This window comes from Oryctolagus cuniculus, chromosome 11, assembly GCF_051225735.1.
Source record: "Oryctolagus cuniculus isolate XC-2025 breed Fujian yellow rabbit chromosome 11, ASM5122573v1, whole genome shotgun sequence".
NCBI classification, from domain to species: Eukaryota; Metazoa; Chordata; class Mammalia; order Lagomorpha; family Leporidae; genus Oryctolagus; species Oryctolagus cuniculus.
In genome coordinates, this window is record NC_142877.1 from 100,922,167 (window position 1) to 100,947,365 (window position 25,199).

Consider the following 25,199-nt stretch of genomic DNA (forward strand, 5'->3'; position numbering starts at 1 on the left):
AATTAAAACAAATCTCAGTTAAAAATAAGACTGGGAATAAGAGAGGGAGAAGCTGTATAGTTTTGCACACATTCCTACTGACATACTTCTAAGGGTACAACTAACAACTTGCATGGGACTCCAAATCCCATTAAGCTGGGTGGTAATAATGCCATCTTAAGTGTTAATGTGATCATATTAAGTGCTAAATTGATAATATAGATGGGAATAAGTTCCAACATGGGAAGTAGCACACACAGCAGATTCACAGAATGACAATCACTATAAATTGCCCTCTGATCTCTGAATCAATCTGTAAGGCTTTCTGGGTGGCTGAAAAGTCAATGAGAGCATTTCAGGCATGAAAAGCCAAGACACTATGGCAAAAAAAAAAATGTTCTACATGAAGGATCTCAGTGAGTGAGACCACAGTGGAAAGAAGGGGCCATCAAAGAAGGATGTACTTTTCTTGGAAGGTAAGAGAACTTCCATTTTGTGTATGGCCTTGTCTAAATTCTGATGGAGATTGTGGACTCAATAGGCTTCCATAGCCTTGGCAGCTCATGTCAAGAGCCTTGGGTGATCACTGACATCATACATAAGAGTGTTAATTGTTAAATTAACAACAGGACTCTGTGCAATTACTTCCCATGCAGACTTCTATCTTCAATGAGTTGTATTATAAGAATTAACTGTAAAACTGTTCTCAAACAGCTTATGTGTGTGTGTGCATGAAAATTGTTGAAATCTTTACTTAGTATAGAGTTTGTTTTCTGTGTATAAAGTTAATTGAAAATGAATCTTTTTTTTTAAACTTTTATTTAATGAATATAAATTTCCAAAGTACGACTTATGGATTACAATGGCTTCCCCCCATACCGTCCTTCCCACCCACAACCCTCCCCTTCCCCACCCCCTCTCCCCTTCCATTCACATCAAGATTCATTTTCGATTATCTTAACATACAGAAGATCAGCTTAGTATACATCAAGTATGGATTTCAACAGTTTGCTCCCACACAGAAACATAAAGTGAAAAATAATAGATGATTTTTTTAAATGATGATGAAATCAGAGCAGACCTATTGTCATGTTTAATCCCAGTGAGAGTCAAGATGGGAATTGATAATTTCTTTTTTTTTTTTTACAGAGGATCAGTTTAGTATGCATTAAGTAAGGATTTCAACAGTTTGCACCCCCATAGAAACACAAAGTGAAATATATTGTTTGAGTACTCGTTATAGCATTAAATCTCAATGTACAGCACATTAAGGATAGAGATCCTACACAAGGAGTAAGTGCACAGTGACTCCTGTTGTTGACTTTACCAATTGACACTCCTGTCTATGGCATCAGTAATCTCCCTATGCTCCAGTCATGAGTTTCCAAGGCTATGGAAGCCCTCTGAGTTCTCCGACTCTTATCTTGTTTAGACAAGGTCATAGTCAAAGTGGAGGTTCTCTCCTCCCTTCAGAGAAAGGTACCTCCTTCTTTGATGACTTGTTCTTTCCACTGGGATCTCACTCGCAGAGATCTTTTGCCAGAGTGTCTTGGCTTTCCATGCCTGAAATACTCTCATGAGCTTTTCAGCCAGCTCCGAATGCCTTTAGGGCTGATTCTGAGGCCAGAGTGCTATTTAGGACATCTGCCATTCTATGAGTCTGCTGAGTATCTCACTTCCCATGTTGGATCACTCTCCCCTTTATTTACTCCATCGGTTAGCGTTAGCAGGTACTAGACTTGTCTATGTGCTCCCTTTGACTCCCAGTCCCTCCACCATGACCAACTGTGAACTGAAACTGATCACCTGGAACAGTGAGATGGCATTGGTACATGCCACCTCGATGGGATTGAATTGGAATCCCCTGGTATGCTTCCAACTCCACCACTTGGGGCAAGTCAGCCTGAGCATGTCCCAAATTATACATCTCTTCCCTCTCCCATTCCCACTCCCATGTTCAACAGGGATCACATTTCAGTTAATTTTCAACACTTAAGAATAACTGTGCATCAATTAAAGAACTAAACCAGTCATATTAAGTAGAACAGATAAAAAAACTACTAAGAGGGATAATGTATTAAGTTGTTCATTAACAGTCAGGGCTATGCTGATCAAGCCACCGTTTCCCATAGTGTCCACCTCACTCCAACAGGTTTCCCTCTTGGTGTTCAGTCAGTCGTCACCGATCAGGGAGAACATATGGTATTTGTCCCTTTGGGACTGACTTATTTCACTCAGCATGATGTGTTCCAGATTCCTCCATTTTGTTGCAAATGACTGGATTTCGTTGTTTCTTACTGCGGTATAGTATTCTAAAGAGTACATATCCCATAATTTCTTTATCCAGTCTATCGTTGATGGGCATTTAGGTTGGTTCCAGGTCTTAGCTATTGTGAATTGAGCTGCAATAAACATTAGGGTGCAGACCTCTTTTTTGTTTGCCAATTTAAATTCCTTTGGGTAAATTCCAAGAAGTGGGATGGCTGGGTCGAACGGTAGGGTTATCTTCAGGTTTCTGAGGAATCTCCAGACTGACTTCCATAGTGGCTTGACCAGTTTGCATTCCCACCAACAGTGGGTTAGTGTCCCTTTTTCCCCACATCCTCGCCAGCATCTGTTGTTGGTAGATTTCTGCATGTGAGCCATTCTAACCGGGGTGAGGTGAAACCTCATTGTGGTTTTGATTTGCATTTCCCTGATTGCTAATGACCTTGAACATTTTTTCATGTGCCTGTTGGACATTTGGATTTCCTCTTTTGAAAAATGTCTATTGAGGTCCTTGGCCCATCTCTTAAGTGGGTTGTTGGTTTTGTTTTTGTGGAGTTTCTTGATCTCTTTGTAGATTCTGGTTATTAACCCTTTATCTGTTGCATAGTTTGCAAATATTTTTTCCCATTCTGTCGGTTGTCTCTTCACTCTCCTGACTGTTTCTTTTGCAGTACAGAAACTTCTCAATTTGATGCAATCCCAATAGTTGATTTTGGCTTTGACTGCCTGTGCCTCCCGGGTCTTTTCCAGAAATTCTTTGCCTGTGCCAATGTCTTGAAGGGTTTCTCCAATGTTCTCTAGTAACTTGATGGTGTCAGGTTGTAGATTTAGGTCTTTAATCCATGTTGAGTGGATTTTTGTGTAAGGTGTAAGGTAGGGGTCTTGCTTCATGATTCTGCACGTGGAAATCCAATTTTCCCAGCACCATTTATTGAATAGACTGTCCTTGCTCCAGGAATTAGTTTTAGATCCTTGATCAAATATAAGTTGGCTGTAGATGTTTGGGTTGATTTCTGGTGTTTCAATTCTGTTCCATTGGTCTATCCATCTGTTTCTGTACCAGTACCATGCTGTTTTGATTACAACTGCCCTGTAGTATGTCCTGAAATCTGGTATTGTGATGCCTCCGGCTTTGTTTTTGTTGCACAAGATTGCTTTAGCTATTCGAGGTCTCTTGTGCCTCCATATAAATTTCAGCACCATTTTTTCCAGATCTGAGAAGAAGGTCTTCGGTATCTTGATTGGTATTGCATTGAATCTGTAAATTGCATTTGGGAGAATGGACATTTTGATGATATTGATTCTTCCAATCCATGAGCATGGAAGATTTTTCCATTTCTTGGTATCCTCTTCTATTTCTTTCTGTAAGGTTTTGTTATTTTCATCGTAGAGATCTTTAACGTCTTTGGTTAAGTTTATTCCAAGGTATTTGATTGTTTTTGTAGCTATTGTGAATGGGATTGATCTTAGAAGTTCTTCCTCAGCCATGGCATTGTCTGTGTATACAAAGGCGGTTGATTTTTGTGCATTGATTTTATACCCTGCTACTTTGCCAAACTCTTCTATGAGTTCCAATAGTCTCTTAGTAGAGTTCTTTGGGTCCCCTAAATACAGAATCATGTCATCTGCAAAGAGGGATAGTTTGAGTTCTTCCTTCCCAATTTGTATCCCTTTAATTTCTTTTTCTTGCCTAATAGCTCTGGCTAGAACCTCCAGAACTATATTGAATAGCAGTGGTGAGAGTGGGCATCCCTGTCTGATACCAGATCTCAGTGGAAATGCTTCCAACTTTTCCCCATTCAATAGGATGCTGGCTGTGGGTTTTTCATAGATTGCTTTGATTGTATTGAGGAATGTTCCTTCCAAACCCAGTTTGCTTAGAGTTTTCATCATGAACGGGTGTTGTATTTTATCAAATGCTTTCTCGGCAACTATTGAGATAATCATATGGTTTTTCTTCTGCAGTCTGTTAATGTGGTGTATCACATTGATTGTCTTGCGCACATTAAACCATCCCTGCATACCAGGGATAAATCCCACTTGGTCTGGGTGGATGATCTTTCTGATGTGTTGTTGCATTCTATTGGCGAGAATTTTATTGAGGATTTTTGCATCTATGTTCATCAGGGATATTGGTCTGTAATTCTCTTTCAGTGCTGCATCTTTCTCTGGCTTAGGAATTAAGGTGATGCTGGCTTCATAGAAAGAATTTGGGAGGACTCCCTCTTCTTCGATTGTTCTGAATAGTTTGAGAAGAATTGGAGTTAGTTCTTCTTTAAACGTCTGGTAGAATTCAGCAGTGAATCCATCTGGAGAATGGGACTGGGAATGGGAGAGGGAGGAGAAAGCAGGGTAGGAGTGGGGGTGGGAAAATGGGTATGGTGGGAAGAATCACTATATTCCTTAGTTGTACTTAAGAAATTTGTACTCATGAAATAAAAGGTTTCTCTGGGAAAAAAATAAGGTTTAAAAATCAGGATCCTTGAAAGGGGCTCAACCTCTTCTCTTCATATCCCAAGGGGTTTGCCTTAACCTGCAAAGCCTGGTAAGGACTTACTGCAGTTTTGATTTGCATTTCCCTGATGCCTAGCTACCTTGAGAATTGTTTGTTTTGTTTTTGTGGAGTTTCTTGATCTCTTTATATATTCTGATTATTGATCCTTTATCAGTTGCATAGTTGGCAATTTGAATTTTCTCTCTTGAAAAATGCTTGTTGAAGTCTTTTTCCATTTTTTTATTATTAGACAGGTAGAGTTATAGACAGTGAGAGAGAGAGACAGAGACAAAGGTCTTCCTTCCACTGGTTCACTCCCCAAATGGCCTCAACAGCCGGCGTTGCACCAATCTGAAGCCAGGAGCAGGGTGCTTCTTCCTGGTCTCCCATGCAGGTGCAGGAGCCCAAGCACTTGGGCCATCCTCCACTGCCCTCCCATGCCACAGTAGAGCTGGACTGGAAGAGGAGCAGCCGGAACTAGAACCAGCACCCATATGGGATGCCGGTGCTGCCGATGGAGGATTAACCAATTGAGCCACGGGGCCAGCCCCTGTCCATTTCTTAACTGGATTATTCTGTTGTTGTTGAGTTTCTTGAGTTCTTTATAGACATGGATATTAATCTTTTACCAGTTGTATAGTGTGCAAATATTTTCTCCCATTCCGTCTGTTACTTCTTGACATTGCTGAGTGTTTCTTTTGCAGTGCACAAGCTTCTCAACTTGATGTAATCCTATTTGTCAATTTGGGCTGTGATTGCCTGCACTTCTGGGGTCTTTTCCAAGAATTCTTTGCCTATACCAATGTCTTGTTAATGTCTTTCATACATAAATCAACATACATCAAATGCTGGTGAGAATACAGAAAAAAGGTATCCTAATTCATTATTGGTGGGAATATAAACTGGTGCAACCACTGTAGAAAACAGTATGGAGAGACCTCAGAAATCTGAATATAGACCTACTACATGACCTAGCCATCCTGCTCCTGGGAATTTACCAAGGGAAATGAAATCAGCATATGAAAGAGTGTTCTGTAGGACCAGCACTATGGTGTAGTGAGTAAAGCTGCCTATAGTGCCAGCATCCCTTATGGGCGCCAGTTCGAGTCCTGGCTGCTCCACTTCTGATCCAGCTCTCTGCTATGGCCTGGGAAATCAGTACAAGATGGTCCAAGCCCATGGGCCCCTGCACCCATGTGGGAGACCTGGAAGAAGCTCCTGGCTCCTGCTTTTGGATTGGCCCAGCCCTGGCTGTCATGGTCATTTGGGGAGTGAACCAGCAAATGGAAGACCTCTCTCTCTCTCTCTCTCTCCCTCTACTTTCCCTCTCCTTCTCTCTCTATGTAACTCTGATTTTCAAATAAATAAATAAATCTTTTTTTAAAAAAGAGTGATCTGTACCCTAAGTTCATTGCAGCTCAATTCATAATAGCTAAGGTATGGAATCAACCCAGATGTCTATCAACAGAAGACTTGATAAACAAATTATGATATATATACACCAAGGAATACAACACAGTGGTAAAAAAAATGAAATCCTGTATTTGCACCAAAATGGATATAACTGGAAACTATTATATTTAGTAAATAAGCCAGTTCCTAAAAGACAAATACCATGTTTTCCCTGATCTGTAGTAACTAATAGAATATTTAAAAGATAATCTATAAGAGTGAAATTGACATTTTGACATTTGATGTTTATAGTCCTTGTCTTGACTGTTGAGGAACAGTATTTTCTTCTTCATATTATTTTTTGAAGTCTTTACTTAGTGAAAGGTTAATCTTATGAGTATAAAGTTAACTGAAAATAAATCTCTGTAAAAATTTGGAATGGGAATAGGAGAGGGAAGAGGAGGGGTGAGAACATGGGTAGGAGGGATGGTAGGGTGGAAAGTATCACTATGTTTCTGGATCAGTATATAGGAAATACATCAATTATGTATACCTTAAATAATTTGTTACAAGCAGAGTTAGACATGAAAGAGAGAGAGACAGAGAGAAAGGTCTTCCTTTTCTGTTGGTTCACCCCCTAAATGGCCACTATGGCTGGCGCACTACACCAATCTGAAGCCAGGAGCCAGGTGCTTCCTCCTGGTCTCCCATGTGGGTGCAGAGGCCCAAGCACTTGGGCCATCCTCCACTGACTTCCTGGGCCACAGCAGAGAGCTGGACTGGAAGAAGAGCAACCGGGACAGAATCTGGTGCCCCAACCGGGACTAGAACCTGGGATGCCAGCACCGCAGGTGGAGGATTAGCCTAGTGAGCTGTGGCGCTGGCCAAATAAATTTTTTAAAAGGAGATTAAAAATGAAAAAAGTAAATTTATATGGAAGTCAACAAAAAGAACTTACTGTATCTTCAAGATGCTTTCTTCAAAATTCCAGAGACATATTTAGTAGATGAAGATTACATAGAGAGAGGAGGTGTGGAACTATAGGTTTTCATTTTATAGATTAGGCAATGTGAAATAACACCTGATTTGGTTATCATAATGTTTGAATAGGGAGCAAATTTGAATTACCAACTATGAACTCTGGTCTCTTTATTAATGGTCTGGGAACAATTAGTAAAGAAGGCATTAGGGTGAACAGTAAAGATCCTGTAACAATGAGGTAGGTCTTGAACAAAAAAATGGAGACAATGTTTACCCCAACTTCAAAAGTCAGTAACCTTAATTCACTCCCCACAAAATACATATTTACTGACGACCTATCATGAGTCAGACACTGGCTCACTGGAATGAAATCTTCAGAGGCTGAAAAGGAGAAAACAAACTATGCCCTTTTCACTGTCAAGAATTGTTTTTACAAGACTAGTGTCTGCAAATACTAGCTGATAGAATAAAAAAGGGAGAGAACGATCCAACATGGGAAGCAAGATAAACAGAGGACCCATAGAATGGCAGATGTCCTAAACAGCACTCTGGCCTCAGAATCAGCCCTTAAGGCAGTCGGATCTGGCTGAAAAGCCAATGAGAGTATTACAGGCATGGAAAGGAAGACACTCTGGCAAAAAAAAAAAAAAAAAAAAAAAAAAACTAAATGAAAGATCTCTGCGAGTGAGATCCCAGTGGAAAGAACAGGTCATCAAAGAAGGAGGTACCTTTCTCTGAAGGGACGAGAGAACTTCCACTTTGACTATGACCTTGTCTAAATATGATCAGAGTCAACGAACTCAAAAGGTCTCCATAGCCTTGGCAACTCATGACAAGAGCCTAGGGTGATTACTGATGCCATAAACAAGAGTGTCAATTTGTTAAGTCAACAACAGGAGTCACTGTGCACTTACTCCTCATGTAGGATCTCTGTCCTTAATGTGTTGCTCAATGTGAATTAATGCTATAACTAGTACTCAAACAGTATTTTTCACTTTGTGTTTCTATGGGGGTGCAAACTGTTGAAATCTTTACTTAATATATGCTAAACTGATCTTCTGTATATAAAGAGAATTGAAAATGAATCTTGATGTGAATGGAAGGGGGGAGAGGGAGCAGGAAAGGGGAGGGTTGTGGGTGGGAGGGAAGTTATGGGGGGGAGCCATTGTAATCCATAAGCTATACTTTGGAAATTTATATTCATTAAATTAAAGTTAAAAAAATAATTGTTTTTAACTCCATACTCTCTATGTACCTTATACAACGGCTATGCTAGTTTACATTCCCACCAACAGTGGTTTAGGGTACCTTTTGCCCCACATCCTCATCAGCATTTATGATTTGTTGATTTCTGTATGAGAGCCATTCTAACTAGGGTGAGGTGAAACCTAATTGTGGTTTTTATTTGCATTTCCCTGATGGCTACTGATCCTGAGCATTTTTCATGTGTCTGTGAATTTCTTCTTTTGAAAAATGTCTATTCAAGTCCTTAGTCCATTTCTTAACTTGATTGTTTTGTTGTTGTTGCATTTCTTGAGCTCTTTATAAATTCTGGATATTAATCCTTTATCAGTTGCATAGTTTGCAAATATTTTCTTCCATTCTGTCTGTTGCCTCTTACTTTGCTGAGTGTTTCTTTTTGAGTGCTGAAGCTCCCTGGCTTGATGTAATCCCATTGGAATGTTTTTGCTTTGATTTTCTATGCTTCTGGGGTCTTTTCCAAGAAGTCTGCCTACAGAAATGTCTTACAGAGTTTTCCCAATGTTCTCCTCCAGTAATTTGGAGGTATCAGGTTGTAGATTAAGATCCTTGATCCATTTTTAGTTGTTTTTTTTTGTATAAGGTATAAGGTAGGGGTCTTGTTCCATACTTCTGCATGCAGAGATCCAGTTTTCCCAGCACTGTTTGTTGAAGAAACTGTCCTTTCTCCAGGGATTGATTTTAGCTCCTTTGTCAAAGATTAGCTGGTTGTAGATGCATGGATTGATTTCTGGATGAGTCATCTGTACGGCCAAGTTTACTGCAGCTCAAGTAACAATAGCTAAGATAAGGAATCAACCCATGTCCATCAACTGATGACTGGATAAAGAAAATTGATATACATATACCATGGACTATTATTCAGCCATAAAGAATGAAATTCTATCTTTCACAACAAAATGGATAAAACTGGAATACATTATACTTAGTGAAATAAGCCAATCCCCACCAAAAAATACCATTTGTTTTTCCTGATCTGTAGTAACTAATAAAGTAGAAAAAAAATATGATGTATATGAGCAAAATTGACATTTTGAGACTTGATGATCATTTACAGCCCATGTCTCTACTATTGAGGAACAGTATTTTTTTTATTTTTATTATTTATTTAATTCTTAACTTAGTGTAGGGTTAATCTTATGAGTATAAAATAAACTGAAAGTAGATCATTATAAAAATTAAAAGAATAACGAAGGAAGAGGGTTGGTGGGAGCATGGGCAGGAGTGAGGGTAGGGTGTGAAGTATCATTGTGCTCATATCTGTATATATGAAATACATGAATTTGCTTACTTTAAAAAATTTAAATTTTTTAAAATGAATTGTTTTTAATGTGACACTCCAGGGTGGTCCTTAAACAAGTAAAGAATGGCCCTCTGTGGGAAGCAACTGGGAGCAACTCGGACTAGACTAAGTTACTGGAATTAAGACTTATTCTATGCATCTGCTCTCCCACAATATGGTGCTGGGAGAGGAGGAAACAGCTTCTACACAGATGCCTCCAGTTCAACCAATAGACTGTGGGACCTGCTCCTGATTGGAGGAGAGCAGCGTACTCGGCGTGTGGGTAGCAGAGTTGGGATTGGTGGAAGAGGACTATAAAGGAGGAGAGAGACAACATGCACCGGGAACATCTATCTGAAGGAACACCTGTGCAGCCCCCGAGAGAGCCGGCCGGCAGTATGCCGCTCCCCCGCGGAAGTGGGGAAAGTGGCTAGGGGGAACCGCCCTTCCACGGAGGTGGAAGGGTCGGTAGCCAACCCGGGAAGAACCAGCAGCAAACCCGGGGAGGGCCGAGCAGACAAAAGAACAGCGCAGGGTCCTGTGTCGTTCCTCCACGAAGACGGGGAGCGACATAATGGTGCCGTGACTCGGATATGAAGCCTAGGCAGGGTTTAGTGTCGTTCCTCCACGAAGAGGGGGAGTGACAGCCCTCAAATTTTAGAAGTGGTGAAGAATGAGGACCATGATAGGGAACATGGAACAGATGGTAGAAATGACTCCTGTAGTGCCAAGAGACGAGTAGGAGGATAGCTTCTATGGCAGTATTGGCTTGACTCAAAACAGCAGGACTTGGGACTCATTAAGGATTTGTCCCTAAGTTCTCATCAATGAAAACTCTGGCTGTCTAGTTGTTTCAAGCTTGGGTCCTGTGCAGAACATCAAATGAGTAACTCTTGGTTTTATTGTACAACATCTCTTCATTCTTATTTTTGCTAACAGAACCCTTATTCCCTCTAGAAAAGCCATTCTGTATGACTCAGGCAAGGCTAACCTATCATGAGCCAAACCTTTCAGAATTCCCATCCCCCTGGTTCCTGAAACCAGACTAACCAGAATCTTCAGTGGACTTTTCCATCAAAGCCATTTTTCTGCTGGGGTAGAAGAAGAGTTTATCTGCAAAGTGGGGAGAAATATGGAGCCATGAAGATATGGTTGGATCCTACCTTACCTAAAGCCAGGATCCATCCCTGATCTTTTCGTTACTTGAGGCTCTGCTATTTTGAAGTGGGTTTCTTTTACTTAGAACTACACAAGTCCTATCTTAAAGACAATATGTTTCAGGTACACTCTGAAACATGAATTTATGAAAAATAATTAATAAATTAGAGAAAACTGAACTCATAGTGTCCCATTTTCAAGCCAGCAATATAGTGGGCTTTGAAAGAAGCTTTGGTCAAACTGCTACATTTCTAGCAATTCTGCTCAATACTCCATGGGTTTAATGATATTTTTTAGAATTCTCCAATTATGGGGTCGGCGCTGTGGCACAGTGGGTTAAAGCCCTGGCCTGAAGCACTGGAATCCCATATGTGCACTGTTTCTAGTCCTGGCTGCTCCTCTTCCGATCCAGGTCTCTGCTATGGCCTGGGAGGGCAGTGGAAAATGGCCCAAGTCCTTGGGCCCTGCACCCACGTGGGAGATCGGGAAGAAGCTCCTGGCTCTTGGCTTTGGATGGGTGCAGCTCCGGCCATGTGGCTATCTGGGGAGTGAACCAGCAGATGGAAGACCTCTCTCTCTGTTTCTACCTCTCTCTGTAACTCTCTTTTAAATAAATAAAATAAATCTTTAAAAAATTATCCAATTACAAAATGTATATGTTTTCATCATAGAAAATTTTGAAAAATTTATATTCCCACCATCCAAAGAGAAGAAGCATTAAACACTTTTACTTCTAATCTTTTAAATGTATATACAGTAGTACTTTTAAACAGCAAAATAAAGGTCAGTGTTGTGATGTAGTAGGCTAAGCCTCTGCCTGTGGCGCTGGCATGCCATTTGGGTGCCAATTCATGTACCAGCTTCTCCTCTTCTGATCCAATTCTCTGCTATGGCCCAAGAAAGCAGTAGAGGATGGCCAAACTGCTTGGGCCCCCATACCCATATGGGAGACCTGGAAGAAGCTCCTGGCTTGGGATGAGCCCAGCTCTGACTATTGTATCATTTGGGGTGTGAACCAGCAGATGGGAGACCTTTCTCTCTGTCTCTCCCTCTCTCTGTCTGTAACTCTACCGCTCAAATATTTAAATAAAATTTTTAAATCTAATAAAAATAAAAATAAAGAGCAACATGTGCTTAATTTTTCAATTCATTTTTAATGAAAATTTTAAAGTACCTCCAAAATACCTTTTTTAAATGATTCTTCCTCAACCTTGTAATTATATATAACATGAACATTTTCGTGGGTCAAACAATATTTTTATGCATGGGCCGTTGCTGTAGCATAGTGGATAAAGCTGCCACCTGCAGTGCCGGCATCCTATATAGGTGCCGGTTTGTGTTCCAGCCGCTCCATTGCAATCCAGCTCTCTGCTAAGGCCTGGGAAAGCAGTAGTAGATTGCCCAAGTCCTTGGGCCCCTGCACCCGTGTGGGAGACCTTGAAGAAGCTTCTGGCTCCTGGCTTCACATCGGTGCAGCTCTGGCCATTGCGGGCATCTGGAGAGTGAACCAGTGGCTGAAGGACCTTTCCCTCTCTCTCTCTTTGCCTCTCCTTCTCTTTCTCAGTGTAACTCTGACTTTCAAGTAAATAAATAAATCTTTAAAAATATTTTTATGCATCAAAATTTTAATGAATGGTAAGATTCTATTAAACTTGTTTCACGGTTATTTATCCAAAATCTCGTTGTCAAAATTTCAGGTTGTTTTCAACTTTGTGCTGGTATACATAACATTATAAACATTTTCAACTTTCACCTAACACAGTAGCTTAGAAGTATGTATTAGTTTCCCATTATTGTAGTAACAAATTGACATACTCCCAGTACTTGACAGCATCTGTCTCACAGTTCTCCAGGTCAGAAGTCCAGGAAGCTTGGGGACCTCTGCCTAGAGTTTCACAAGGCCAAGTCAAGGTGTCATCTGGACTGAACTCTTATTCACAGCTCTGGAGAAGAATTCTAGGCCATTTCCAGGCTCATTCATGTTGTTGGAATACTTCAATCCCTTCTTTCAGTTTTCATATGGCTCCTCCATTTGGAGATTTTCTGAGTTCTTCCTCTACCAAAGTTCTCTAACTCCAGCCAAGAAAGCACTCTACTTTTAAGGGCTCATGTGATTAAATTGAGCCCACACAGATAAGCCAGAAAAAAATTCCCTATTTTAAGGTTCACCGCCCTAATAATACCTGTAAGGTCACTTTAGCCATGTAATAAAATGTATTCACAGATCTTAGGGATGAGTACATACACTTTTAGTGTGGCCGTCCTGCCTAACAAAGGATACAACTGCAAAATTACAATCAATAACTCTGTAATATACAGTTGCCCAATGAGCCATGTTTCATCCCAAGGCAATATTTGCAAGAACTAGTTCAGTCTTTTCAAGCATAATGTGGGGAATCGTTCTCTTCACACCTACGGCTTGCACCCCAGCAAGTTCCCAATTGGTCAAAAGGGTTGTCTTGTGAAACTTTCCCACATCTCTCAGTTGCTAGGAAACAATGTTTCCCATTTCTTCAGGGACAGACTTCCCTTCAGATTTATATGCAGTGCTGTACCATTGTAATAAACTACATTGTGTCATGCGCTCAGACTCTTAGCAGTCAAAAAAGAATGTAAAAATACAAGTGATTTCACAAACAAACTGGCCTGTGGATTGTAACTGTACACCCAGCTGATGTATAGGTGTCTGTATATATATAAATGTTTTTATGACCTGCTAAGTTGGGATTTTCCCCGGGTATCTAACTCATTTATTGCTTATTAGTTTTCTGCAAAGGTTTTCTTCTCTATGGCTAATTTCGAGGGAAATAGTGTGAGAGTTTTCAGCAAAAGCAGTTTCCATGGTTACACGGAAGTCTTACTAAAAATAGTACATGATGTAATCAGCCAAACTTTAGCTACTAAAGTAACTACACAAAATGGATCTGCATTACTGCATGAAGTTTGTTCTGTCGTTCAAGCTGTGTCTATGACACATGAGGAGACTAGTCTGTGAATTATTTTTATTGCCCTGAGATTCCAGCTCCTCAAACACTTGTGGGCAGCTCACAAGCTGCTCAGGCTCTGGAATTATTTCTAACACTGTGTGAAGGAGAGAGGCTGAGAGAGAAGGGAAGGGAAGGGAAAGGGAGAGGAGGGGAGGGCAGGGGAGGGGAGGAGAGGGGAGGTGGGGAGGGAAGGGGAGGGAGGGGAGGGAGGGGAGGGGAGGAGAGGGGAGGAGAGGGGAGGGAAGGGAACAGGAGTGAAAGGGAAGGGAGGGGAGGGGAGGGGAGGGGAGGGGAGGGGAGGGGAGGGATAAATGCACTTCCTTCATCTTGAGGTAAGCACTATACTCTGTGCTTTATTTCTCCCCATGAGCTAACACCTCATCCCTCACGATTTTCAAACAGACTCTATAGATTCATTGCCATACCACATAGTGAAAGGAAAATGTGTTACTCCAATTTAATCAATCTACATCCTCTAAATTCTACAGCTAGCTACTTATTGAATCTCCTCAACTTTGTTTCATAGGCTTTCTTCTCGAGAGTGATTTATTGGAGATTCATTTTATCATTTCTCCTCCACATTGTTGCTCACATTCCTTTCTAGAATGAGAGAAGAGTGCAGACATTTGATATTAGAATAGCCTCCCTTTTTGCATTTGGAGTTCTTTGTCCTCATTGTGTTTGAACTGTCACTGGGCACAGCTGGATCTCTCTACCCAATATCCTTTCTCTACACTTCATATAATTAGAAAAGAGAATCAAGAATGGCAATCCCACCTGCTTCCAAGGCCATATTTCCCCTGAATAGTTGGAGCTGAAAGTCAGAGGTGGCCACACGGGTCATCTTTCCCCTCTCGAGCATCCTAGTCACTGTCATCTGTCTGGCCACAAAGCCAATGGCAGTGCGGGACCACCTGCCTGTTATTTCCGCCACTTTGTGACCCTCACGGCCATTCCCTTTCCTCCTGCTACCATTGTTCAAGGGGGCACTTTCCAAACAGAATTCAGTCTCAATACCAGGTTATTTTTATTTGATCTCCAGAAATATTCCTAGTTTCCTTTTGGAACCAAAATAACAGTGCCTGCTTCTAGTCAGTTTGGGAACTTCAAGTGAACACATAATTTTATTTAGAGTCTGCAGTACTGGAGAGAAAAGGCTGGAAATGTTGTTTTTGTTTTTAATGCCATGGCTATTGCATATGTTGGCAATTTCCTGAATGTGTTTCTATATTAGGAACATTGATAATAATTGTAGGGCCAGAGCAATTTAAAAATCCATAGATTCCTACTAGCCTGAACTAATTTGACAGTATTCCTTTAAAAACACTGTCTTCTTAAGTAGCTGGCTTTAGAAGGGCACTTGGAGCTAATGTTTCTAAACAACTTTTTATGACATACCTTTAAGATTCATTTGTTTCTCATTACATTCTATGGAAAACTAACTTCTGAATATAGTCTCAGAGATGGCACTGTACATGGCCCAGGAATTCTACAAGTAATATGCACAGGCAGTGTAATTCAAACATCAACCACTTAAAATGAGTGGAGGCCATTAAGTTCCTATATTCTTATTTATTTAGCTACTTGAATGGAGACATTCAGTAAAGTATTCTCATTTGAGACCTAATTAAAGCAATCCATTTTAAAGAAGGATGAAGGTAAAAGGAGAAAGGATAAATGAGGGCTGAAGGTCAAGGTTGCACAGTGATAGTAGTCCAGGTATTACAAGAGGGTGGATTGGAAGACAGAATGGGTTTCTTCCTACAATGGATATCTGTACTGAGAGCAGATGTTCTGTAGAGAACCCCCAAAACAGGCATTGTGTCAGACAGATATTTCTACTGAGCTACTGTGTCCCTCCAACCACCATCTGCATCCTCCCCGACCCTGTACCCTGCATGGGAGACTGACACCCTGGACAGTATGGACCACTTCAGTGAACTCCTGAACTTTCTGGCTTCTGACTGGGTCAGCCAGTGGGGTATTATGACGGGAGATTTGGAATGTGTGGAATGAGAGGAGAGTGAGATCAGGATAATTATTTCCTTAATTCCTTGAACATAGTATCGTTTGGGGTGAAACCAATAATTGCACTTTTCCTCTGATCTCTTAAAACCTGGAGGTTTGCACGGCTAGTAGCCATGAGTTAATACATTTTTTATGGTTCTCACACCATACTCACCTCCTTAAAAAAATTCTTTTGAGTGTATATTCTTTTGTTGTATTCTAATACCAGAATCTTTGGAAAATGAACTCTTGATCATCTCATTTCCTCAGGATATCTTCTACGAGAGTTGGATATTAAAAATATAACTGATTTAGATTAAGGGATCATGTGGGAGGATGTAGAAGTAATCTTGAAAGAGGAAGACAAAACATAACGAACAGCACTCGGAATAAGCAGAGGGTGAGGACAGCGTAGAAATGATAGGATTCATTGGAACTGGATGTGAAATACATCGAGTTGGTTAAAGCACAGAGGACAAAGAGTAACATAATCTAGATATCTAAAAATACTACTTTATCACTGGCTTATTATCAATATTAAGCCAAGCTACTCACCTCACATTTTTATAATCTGTTTTGTAGAGACAAATATTCCCAATATTATAGTCCTTTAAATATTATTAAGTTCAATGCTTTGGACACAATGATGTAGTTTTATTTATATTGATGATGATAATAAAAAATACTCTAAACTGTGATCCCAGCTGCCAACCATTGAGCTCTCATTAATCTCTTTGCTCTTCTTTGTCCTCACAACAGTCCTTAGAAATGGGCATTACTGCAGTCTCTATTGTCTGGAAAGCAGAGCTGAGAAAGGCTATAGCATAGAAACGAAGAACTGGAATCCTAGTCCAGAGCACCTGGCTCTCTGGTTCAGTCATCTCCCAACTTCCTCACTAACTACCCAAGGCATGTTTAGTGTTCATGGCTGGAGTAAAACACACCATAGTGCTAACCTGAATTGCTTCAAATTACTATGAACCTTAGAGGCTTCTTGGTTCCACCCAGCTAGGAATTCACTGTCAAATACTCAATCCTAGTATATCAGTCATCATTGAATTACTACAATGTAATACCAGAGGCAGCTTAATTTTCAAAAGTGGTTTATTTACCTCACAGTTTTGCAGGTCGAAAGCAAACAGCATTGCATAGGCTCTTGTAAGGTCCCCATGACAGATGACAGAAGCATGTGAAGGAGTAAAACATGATATTTCTAAAAATAGGAAGACAGCCAGTATTGTGGTACAGCAAGTTAAGTCTCTGGATGAAACACCAGCTTCTCATACCAGAGCGCCACTTCTAATCTAGCTTCCTGCTAATGTACCTGGGAAGTTGGCAGAAAATGGTACAAATAATTGGAACCCTGCCACACATGTGGGAGATTGGGATGGAATTCTTGGCTCCTGGCTTCAGCCTGGACCAACCCTGGCTGTTGCAGGAATTTGGGGAATGAACCAGCAGATGAAAAATCTCTCTCTCTCTCTCTCTCTCTCTCTCTGCTTTTCAAATAAATAAATAATTTTTAAACAAGATGCCAGACAGACTGGATGGAGCCATGGAGATAAGGATTCAATAATAATTTACTCTTGTGAAACTCTCTCCAAAGAACCAATATTCCCTTCTAAGTGCAGCACCTTCTATGAAATAGGGACCTCCCACTAAATCCCACCTATTAAAGGTTTTATACCATCTCCCACCACTACAATGGAGACACATTTCCAACACATGGACGTTTAAAGGACACTCAAATCACATCCAAACCATAGCACCTGTCATCCATGCATAAATTGCTATAAGCTGATCACTTCTAAATTAATATCACCAGTCCTGACATCTTCCCAAATTTCCAGGCTCAAATGTCCACCTGCCTTCATCTCCATTGAATTTCTAATACACAAATCCAAAATTTTTCTCAATTTCACCACTTTCAAAAATATATTCCTTCTTAGTATTTACCATCTCTATGTTGGAATGTAGGAACATTTACCCAGTTATTCAAGCTGAAAACATGACACAGTCATGACCCATCCCTTTTGTCTGTACAACCTAACACTCATAGAAGGTCCTCTCTTGAATTTAATGTCTCACCTCCCCTATGACTCACTAAAATAGGCTAAGGGATCATCAACTTTTGTTTAGATTATTTAAGGAGCCTAATGACTGGTCTTCCCATTGCCATTCAGATGTTGCCACAAGCATTTAACTATACACTAAACAGAGTGAACTTTTCAAAATGTGTATCAGATCAATAATTCCTTTAATCAAAATTTCTATATCTTCCAAAACCAACTACGTGGCCTACAGACTATAGAGGTCCTAGAAGTTGCTGCTTTGCTATCCTTATCTCTCACCAACTTCTGCCTCATTCACTTTGTTCTAGACATGCTGATCTTATTGCTATTTATCCCAAATGCCAATCTTTCTGACACCATAGCCTTTGCACTTACTGCTCCTCTGGCAGCCATGCTCATTTTGAGGATCCCTCACTGCATGTAGGTCTTTGCTCAATAATTTTCTTCTTTTTCTTTTTTATGTTTCTTTTCTTTTTCATTCTTTATTTCCTTCTTTATTCATGGCTGAGAAGTGGATGGCGGGTCATCTTGTAGTCAGCCTTATGGAGTATGGAGTTTTGCCTTTTTCCTAAGAGAGAAGAGGAACAACTCAAAATACTTAAAGCAGCTAGAGAGTTGATAAGATTTTAGTTTTTACAATGTCTTGAACAGTTCTGGAAAAGTTATTGGCATTTATTTGCCACTAACATTTCTATTTCTTCCTGCAGAATTCCATACTCAAACAACTTGACTAGCATCAAATTTGTAACCCGCGGGGCCCCTTGTCATTTCAGATTCTGGATTTATGCCATTTGTGAAAAGATCTTAAGATTTCCGGGACTTGGGGATGCATGTTAACAAAGCCAAATTGGTCGACTTCCATGTACAGAATAAAAATATGTGAATAGAAGAGAGGGCACCTTATTACCCATGTTTTCTCAGTTGACAATGGCCACTTCTGTGGAACTGGCAGTGAAGAGGTAGAAATGTCTTCCCTGCTGTCGCTCCCCCTCTTCGTGGAGGAACGACACTAAACCCTGCCTAGGCTTCATATCCGAGTCACGGCACCATTATGTCGCTCCCCGTCTTCGTGGAGGAACAACACAGGACCCTGCGCTGTTCTTTTGTCTGCTCGGCCCTCCCCGGGTTTGCTGCTGGTTCTTCCCGGGTTGGCTACCGACCCTTCCACTTCCGTGGAAGGGCGGTTCCCCCTGCCACTTTTCCCCACTTCCGCGGGGGAGCAGCACACCGCCGGCTGGCTCTCTCGGGGGCTGCACAGGTGTTCCTTCAGATAGATGTTCCCCTTAGATGTTCCCCCTAGATGTTCCTTCAGATGTTCCTGGTGCATGTTGTCTCTCTCCTCCTTTATAGTCCTCTTCCACCAATCCCAACTCTGCTACGCACACCCCGAGTGCGCTGCTCTCCTGCAATCAGGAGCAGGATCAGCTCCTGCAGGTCATCATTCAAGCTGGCGAGAGGCAGCTGCGTAGAAGTTGTTACTCCCTTCTCAGCGCCATATTGTGGGAGAGCAGATGCATAGAATAAGTCTTAATTCCAGTAACTTAGTCTAGTCCGAGTTGCTCCCAGTTGCTCCCCACACCTGCCAAAGCAAGTTTCCCTGATGATGTGGTGTCGTGAATGTGACTGATGCAAACAACTTCTATTCACTCTTGATCCATTTTAAGAAAAGCAGGATGTGAAATGAGCAATATGCCAATGCCTTCCAATAACCATAGTCTTTTTAAGAGTTGCCTTCCCTAATCACTATCAAAATTTGCCACATATTCCCTGGCCACCTTACTCTCTACATTCTCTTCTTAACAGCAGGGGACTTCTGACAACCTGAAAATTATTCCCAGATGTATTTATTATTTATCTCATCCACAGGAATGTAATATCCAAGAATGTGGGGACTTATTTGATTTAATTATATGCTGTAGCTTCAGAACCTAGAACCATGCTTCTACCTTAAGGTGCTCATAAGTACAGCTATGCACTATATAACAATTTTTTTTCAACAATGGACTGGATATATGACGGTAGCCTAATAAGATTATATCACAAAGTGACAACATAGCTGTCTTAGTCTGTGTAACCACAATCTATATTATACACACAATGACAAAATCACATAATGACACATTTCTCAAAATGTTTCCCATTGTTAAATAATGAATGACTGCATTTTGGAAGGTAGGAAGAAAAAAGAAACCAGAGGAGGGAAGAAAGGATGGAAGGAGAGAAGAAAACCAATAACTATGGGCTTAGACTAGGTAAGGAGAAGGAATAAAATCTACTACATTTTCACACCCAGAAAAAAGTTATTCTGAAACTTAGTATGTAGTTCCACAAGTTATATTGTCACAATAAATTTGGTATAGTTGCTTGAATGAACTCACCTCTTTTGGGTACACAAAATGTACTGGTGAATGTTATGAGGATACATGAATTTTGCAGTTGCTTTTCCCATTTCAAATTTGACCCCAGATATTGCTTATGAGAGGTTTCTCATGAGAAATCTCAACTTTTAGAAATTGAAGAGTCAGTACCCATGGTTATTCTAATAGTGTTAGAGAAGTAGGAATAAAAGTTTTTAATTGGTCAGCAGAAAGATTTATTTTAAAAAAAGAGTAATCCTTTTCTATCATTAGATTTATTATTTTATTCATTCATTCATTCATCCATTCATTCATTCATTCAGCAGTTATTTTGGGCCAAAATGTGTGCTTGGTTCTGGCAATGCATCAATAGACAAGACAGGGTGGCTTCCTTATCCTTTGTATAAAAATGAAAAGAAAGAATAGGAACTAAAATATTCCTGGAAACCTGTTGACAAAGACTAATAAAAATCTACAAACTACATACAAACTACATTCTTTGATTCTTCAACTTCTGTCAACTTAAGAAGAAAGGAGCTATACATGTTTTCCAAAAAGGGCATTATGAGTATCCAACAAAGTGCAGTGAAAAGAGACATGTGAAAGGATTTTGTTACTATATTAATTAATTCCTTGTTTCAACAACAAGATTTCTTTGAACATCAGTTCTGAATTAGGTAATTTTCTAGGTAGTAAGGAAACAGCAGCAAACAATGCAGGTAACCTAACTATTCCTCAAGAGTTCAGCATTCTAAGTAACAGTGGTAACCACTTGTACTTATAGCCGGCGTACCCTTCCCCTTCCATCTTTACCTGATGAAATATTACCCTTCCCTCAAATTTCAGGTCAAATATCAACTTGGCCATATCCCTTCCTCGTTATGTCTTGCTGATTCAGAGCTTTTTCAGCCTCATGTTGTGTTCATATTTTAAGCCCATTAGAGATCACAAACCTTTTCTCTTATTTTTCTCCTAACATATCACCTAGTATATAGCACAGCCTCAATACATTCTCCTTCAATTAATCATATGTAAAGGAAAGGATAAATACTTATCAAAATGGTTAAGCATTCTTCCTTTCTAAGAGAAAAGGAAAGTGTTAGATTAATAGTCCTCTAGTTCTTAAATAAAATTATTTTCATGATAGAAGTTTTAGTCCACTTTCCATATAGCAACATTCCTGTCAACTATATTTGACCAGTCTGTCCAAACTCAACAGAGCAAAAAACTAAACTGTTTTCATTGCTTCCAAAACTAGTTTATCCTGCTGGTTTCCTTTGATCATTTAATAGTACTAGCATCTTTCTAGATGTTCAAGTTAGAAACGTCAGTCCTTCTCGGTTTGTTTGTTTTACTGTCCAATACTCATCAATTCTTTTTCAGTCACCCTTATGAATACTAATTCCATTATTCAAATCTTTCTCTTCTTCTAAGTCTCCTTTATCACTCACTCCTTAGCAAATTTAAATTATCATCTCTTGCTTGAACTATTGAAATAGCTTCCAATAACCACCCTGTCAACATTCCTTACCACCTTCAATTTCACCTGAAGTTATCTTCCAAGAGAGAAAGGGTGGGAAGGTGGGAGGGAGGGAGAATATGGTGGAAAGTATCAGTATTCCCTTAAAACTCTATATATGAAATTTGTTCCCTTTATATAAGTAAAATTTTTGAAAAACATTTTAGGTTCACTGTTTTATAAAAAAATCTCAGTGACTCTAAAATTACATTGTTCTAACTTGTTTTCTTGAAAAAATATACCATGGTTAAGTAGTTTGGGGTAACACTGACTCAAACACATTTAAACAGGTTTCTCTCCTGCAGGACTTCTCAGAGACTTTGATACTCTACTGCACGTAAGGAAGAAGTATTTCCCATTTTATCCACAGTTTTATTTTTCCTGGTTTCAATTGCATGCAGTCAACTGTGGTCTAAAAATAGTAAATGGAAAATTCTTGAATTAAAAAATTTTTAAGTTTCAAATAACTTATATTGTAGTATATTTTTATAATTATTCTAATTACTGTTTTTTGTTAATCTCCATCACTAAGTTGTAAATAACTTTACCATAGGCATGAATATGTACAAAAAACTGTATATATAAGGTTCAATATTACCCATTGTTTCAAGCATCCACTAGGTGCCCTGGAATAAACTCCATATAGATAAGGAAGGATAATCATATTTTGTCACTGAGAATTTGGTCTGAGAATGTGGACTGACTCATTCATCTGTGCCAACCCTTCCCCTTTGTCTATCTGTATTATAGAAGTTGGAAAAATAAAAATACTCACTTCCTAGACTTCCTGGCTGCCAGGAGTGTCTGAGTGACAATTCTGGCCAATACAATGTGCACAGAAGTCCTGGAGAGCACTTCTCTTTACCATTTTCCCTCATCCTTTTCCTTTCTGTAATGAAGGTGCAATGCTGGAGGTGTGGCCATGATCATACCCCCCTGCTAAGGATGCAAGAACAGGGAAATGGAAGGAGTATGTTTCCTTCACGATAGTATTGACCCATGAATCAACATGGGATTTGCCATAATAACATAAAACTCCTAAATCATTTCAATTTCCATGTTGTAAAGGCATTCCTAATGAATACAAAAATCTGTACCCAGTCCTAATGAACACAAGCATCTTAAAGACACTGAGCAAATTTGGTGAAGGATGAACTATAAAGATTATATTTCCAAGCATGGCATGGAAATATTCCCCCCCGCCAAGATCTGCATTGCTTACAAACCCATGATACTAAAACACTTAATATTTCCAAATATCTCTATGATTTTATATAACACATGAAGTATTCATGTCACTAACCACGTCTGTTCACTATGGCACCACAATCTTGACTACAATCATTAGCTGTGTTCTTCCAGTTTGGGTGATTCTTCAATAACACCTGTAAGCACTGTTTATTGAACTGCCCATGTCCATTGCTGTTAGTGACTCCACAGATCAGTGCACAATAGGGAACATCAGAGAATGTATCTTTGCTTTCCTGTTCACTTTGAGCACTATGCTCCCTAAGCTAGAAATTTAGGTGCCCACTCAGACTCTTTGGTGATAGACCCTTCCGCGCTGAGCACCGCCTTGGAGAGCTGACCTGCCACAATGTCTAATCTATACCATCTTGCTACCCCATCGGCTGTAGTGGCCTAGATTTTGCCATAGAGTTGTTTAACACCCATTAGCTTTCTTCTCAGTCTGATTTCTTCCTCTACCTGATAAATAACTCCCTATACTGAAAAACATTGAAATTTCACCTCCCTGTGAAGCTTCTCCCATGACATCCTGCGCTTGTTTTTCAAGCCTCGTTCCTCCCTTATTGTGTTGAATATATCTGTACTGAAGAACTGACCACAAGTTAATGTGATTTTCTATTTCCATGACTATCCATCCTAACAATGCAAATTCTTTAAGAAAAGATATTGTATTATCTTTGTATTTGAAACTCCAGCATCTAATGTAGTGCTTAATATGTATTCTAGGTGTTCAACAGCCATTTATTGAACAAACAAGTTCTAAACCAATTAATGACATATAACTGTTAAGAATATAGTGCTTGGAGATCAGGGTTGTGGCATAGCAGGTTGAATCACAGCCTGCAATGCTGGCATCCTATACAGGTGCTCATTCAAGTCCTGGCTGCTACATTTCTGATCCAGTTCTCTGTTAATGCATCTGGGAGAGCAACAGAAGATGACTCAAGGACTTGGGTTGCTGCCATTCATGCGGGAGATTCACATGAAGCTCCCTGCTCCTAACTTCAGCTTTAGTTTGGCCCAACCCTGAAACATTGTGGCCATTTTGGGAATGAACCAGTAGATAGAGGCTCTCCCCCTTTCTGCAACTCTGTCTTTAAAATAAATAAATAAGTCTTTTTAAAAATGAATATGGTGCTTGGAGGCTGACTTTGGGTACAACTTGTTAAGTCACCACCTTCAATACCTGCTTCCCATATGACCATTGGTTTGAGTGCTGGTTGTTCTTCTGACCCAGCTCCTTGCCAACGTGCCTAGGAAAGCAGCAGAAGATGGTCCAAGTACCTGGTCCCCTGCCACCCAGATGGAAGACCCAGATGGAGTCCCAGCCTGCTGACTTGGGCCTGGTACAGTACTACCATTGCAGCCATTTGTGGAGTGAACAAGCAGATGATGGAACATATCTCTGTCTGTCTGTCTCTCTCTCTCTCCTCTCTGTAACTCTGATTTTCAAATAATAAAATAAAAAACCCTAAAAGAAAAGAAGAAGAATATGGTGCTTACAAAGGCTTCTCACTTTCACCAAGTTTGAATTCTTCCTTGTTACTCACCAAGAAAACCAGTGAAAGACTAGAACACAATTCTAAACTGACTGCATATTCTGAGCTTTATCACTTGGCATTAAACACATTATTTTTATGATACCTATAAAAGATAAATTATTGTGTAATTTTTAGAAAGATGTAACAATTTCTGCCTTCCTCAAAGAACATATAAGCTAGATGCTGAAATATAATTTCTAAACATTAAAAGTCACTGATAAGAGATATCAAAAAAAAATATAACAGTACAGGTTCCAGCATTGTGGCAAGTAGGTTAGGCCACTGTCTGCAATGCAAGCATCCCATATTGGAGTGCTGATTGGAGTCCTGGCTGCCCTGCTTCTGACTCGAAAGGCAACCGAAGATGGTCCAAGCATGTGGGCTCCTGCCACCCATGTGGGAAATCTGGATATACTTCCAGGCTCCTGGTTTTGGCTTGGCCTTAGCCTATCATTGTGGCCATTTGGAGAGTGAACAAGAAGACTGAAGATCGATCTGTAGATCAATCTTTATCTATCTACCTATCTATCTGTATCCATCTCTTTCCCAAGCCCCTTTTTTCCTTCTCTCTCTCATGCTCTCACTCTCAGTTTGTAACTAAGTTTAAAATAAAAAAATAAAAATTTTAAAAGAGAATTAGAAAAGATTAAAATG

The 25,199-nt window shown here is 40.0% G+C and overlaps 1 long non-coding RNA gene across 7 annotated transcripts in view; it reads right to left on the bottom strand.

The window, feature by feature from the left end:
* LOC149123592 (uncharacterized) overlaps window positions 1–25,199 on the bottom strand; it is a 501,504-nt gene that overhangs the window by 244,332 nt on the left and 231,973 nt on the right. For 5 of the 7 annotated variants that reach the window (XR_016216959.1, XR_016216963.1, XR_016216961.1 and 2 more), the window contains one exon: window positions 18,256–18,448. The exons of the other annotated variants lie outside the window; for them this stretch is intronic. This is a non-coding gene — a long non-coding RNA (uncharacterized LOC149123592). The remainder of the gene's footprint in view (window positions 1–18,255; window positions 18,449–25,199) is intronic. 7 annotated transcript variants of the gene reach the window in all.